The sequence below is a fragment of the Mesoplodon densirostris genome, chromosome 9 (genome assembly GCF_025265405.1).
Source record: "Mesoplodon densirostris isolate mMesDen1 chromosome 9, mMesDen1 primary haplotype, whole genome shotgun sequence".
In the NCBI taxonomy this organism is placed as follows: Eukaryota; Metazoa; Chordata; class Mammalia; order Artiodactyla; family Ziphiidae; genus Mesoplodon; species Mesoplodon densirostris.
Window position 1 is genome coordinate 92,832,653 of NC_082669.1, and position 3,099 is coordinate 92,835,751.

The window sequence follows — 3,099 nt, forward strand, 5'->3', positions numbered from 1 at the left end:
GCGTCCGGAGCCTGTGCTCTGCAACGGGAGAAGCCACAACAGTGAGAGGCCCGCGTACCGCAAAAAAAAAAAAAAACAAAAAAAACAAAAACACCAGGGCTTCCCTGGTGGCGCAGTGGTTGAGAGTCCGCCTGCCGATGCAGGGGACACGGGTTCGTGCCCCGGTCCGGGAAGATCCCACATGCCACGGAGCAGCTGGGCCCGTGAGCCATGGCCGCTGAGCCGGCGCGTGCTCCGCAACGAGAGAGGCCACAACAGTGAAAGGCCCGCGTACCACAAAAAAACAAAACAAAACAAAACGAACACCAGGGCTTGAGTCACGCCCCAGCGGAGACGGTGCGCAGGCGCACTTGCTCCGTAAGGCCCCGGAAGTGGTGGCGCCAACCTGCCGCCACACCCGCTGTGCTCTCCGGTTCTGACATTTGTCCGTGAGGCGGCAGTTCCTCGGCATCAGGGTTGTCGCGTAGGAGATAAAGTCGGAGGAGGTGAACGAACCTCTAGAACGCGCCCCTGGCAGGGAAATTATCTTCCTCTTCTCCCCGATGCACAGACCCAAAGTGGGCTTGAAGGATCGCCAGCAGCTCTACAAGCTGATCGTTAGCCAGCTGCTCTATGACGGCTACATCAACACTGCTGATGGCCTCATCAAGGAAATCAAGCCTCAGTCTGTCTGTGCACCCTCGGAGCAGCTCCTGCATTCATCAAACTAGAAATGAAACGACTGTGTGCATGGAGAAAGGTCCAGAAGAATTCATACAAGGAATGGAAAACGATGATACTACAGTTCACTATGCAATTGGTCTGTCAGATACAGTTGCCCCTGGCACAGGAATTGACCTGGAATTTGATGCAGATGTCCAGACTATGTCCCCAGAGGCTTCAGAGTATGAAACATGCTATGTCACATCCCATAAAGGACCACGTCGTGTAGCTACCTATAATAGAGATGGGCAATGAATAGCTACTGAATCTGCTGATGCTTCCATAAAAATACTTGACACAGAAAGAATGTTGGCCAAAAGTGCCATGCCAGTAGAGGTCAGGATGAACGAGACTGCACAGCAGAACATGGAAAACCACCCAGTGATTCCAACTCTTTACGACCACGTGGATGAAGTCACGTGTCTTGCTTTCCACCCAACAGAACAGATCCTCGCCTCTGGTTAAAGGGATTATACTCTTAAATTATTTGATTATTCCAAACCATCTACAAAAAGAGCCTTCAGATACATTCAGGAGGCTGAAATGTTATGCTCCATCTCTTTTCATCCTTCTAGAGACTTTATACTTGTTGGGGCTCAGCAGCCTACTCTTCGACTTTATGATATCAACACATTTCAGTGCTTTGTCTCTTGCAGTCCTCAGGATCAATACACTGATGCCATATGTTCCATTAATTACAATCCTAGTGCCAATATGTATGTGACTGGTAGCAAGGACGGCTGCATCAAATTATGGGATGGTGTTTCAAATCGATGCATCACAACTTCTGAGAAAGCACACGATGATGCTGAAGTTTGTTTTGCCATTTTTTCCAAAAATTCAAAATACATTCTGTCAAGTGAAGAAGACTGTAGCTAAACTTTGAGAAATATCAACAGGGTGAACCCTGGTCAGATACACAGGTGCTGTCATGAGTGGACGGCACGTGCACCGGACGTAGTCCGTCTTCAACCACACGGAGGACTGCGTGCTGCTGCCTGACTAGAGGACCATCAGCCTCTGCTGCTGGGACTCAAGAATGGCCGAGCGCCGGAACCTTCTCTCCCTGGGCCACAACAACGTCGTGCACTGTATCGTGCACTCGCCCACCAACCCCGGCTTTGTGACCTGCAGCAACGACTTCGGGGTGTGGTTTTGGTACCACAGGTTGACCACGGACTAGAGCTGCCTGCGTTACATAGGGTTCTTTTCTCGAGAACTCTGTGTCCCATCACCAGCTTCAGTAGTAAGTCATGGTACCATCTTTGGCAGTTGTGCTGCCACCTGTACGTCCTTCTGGGATTTGTACGAATCTTTTTTTACCTTGATGGAGAATCATGGTGGAAAAAGTTGGAAACACAGATCTGTGCGGTTGTTCTGCACCCACTGATTGTTACATGGTGATTTTCATCGGTTTTGTAAATACAGGACTTGCTATTTCTCTTGATCATTTGAAGAAGGATAGAGCATTAAAGTGCTTTCTAGATCTCAAGTGGATCTGTCATGAAAAAAAAAAAAACCCAAATGCATTATCAGCAAACTGGATATGCCTGTTTTTGTGTGGGTGGTAGTGTGCTGTGACATGACAAAGGCAGTGACAGATTTGCAGGAACCTGGGAGAGACAAGACTTAGGTCCTGCTTGGCGCTTCTCAAACAGCAGTGCACACATGAACCACCTGGGGCTTGTAAAAATGCAGACCCTTGTCAGTAGGCCTGGGGCAGCCCTATATTCTGCATTTCTGTCAAACTCCCAGGTAACGCCTCTACCGCTGGTCCATGGACCACGCTGTGAGTAGCAAGGGTCTGATGGATTGCCACCATACAGGCCTCTGCTCTGCCTAAGGCCCAAGTGTTGGTCACCTTTGAAGAACCTCGCCCTCTTTCTCCCATGACCTTCATGACTTCAAGAGCCGGCCTGGAAGGCTTCACACGTGTCACTTCCCACTTAGGTGGTCCCAGCTGTGATGTCTTTCCCTTCCTAACCCGTTCCTCACATGGCACGCTGTCTTTTCTTAGCCTCACATTAGTATTCTAGTGGACGGCCTCACTGACGGTGGAATGCACTGGGGGAGCCCAGAGGAAACTTAGCTGAAAGGAGGCCTGTAAACACCGCAGAGCACAAAACACATTCAGCCAAAAGACCCCCATTCCTGGACCCCATCCAGACTCGTCCCTTTATTATTTTTGTTCTCTTTCCTCTTTTACTAGACCTTGCCTGAAAACAGCCTGGGTGTTGCTAAGGTAACGCTGTAGAGCCTCCCCCCAATACATCATTGTTTAATTCCAGCAGCAGCAGCCCAAGGAATTTGCTATTTGTTTAAGAGATGAAAGCCACAAACTTCCACACATTCTTCTCTAGTTTCACTCCCCTCGAACTGTATGGCCCAGTCAGAGCG

At 49.4% G+C, this 3,099-nt stretch overlaps 1 pseudogene; it reads left to right on the top strand.

Moving 5' to 3' along the window:
- Positions 1 to 542: 542 nt before the first annotated feature.
- On the top strand, positions 543 to 1,885 carry LOC132496340 (cleavage stimulation factor subunit 1-like; annotated as a pseudogene).
- The last annotated feature ends 1,214 nt before the right edge of the window (positions 1,886 to 3,099 follow it).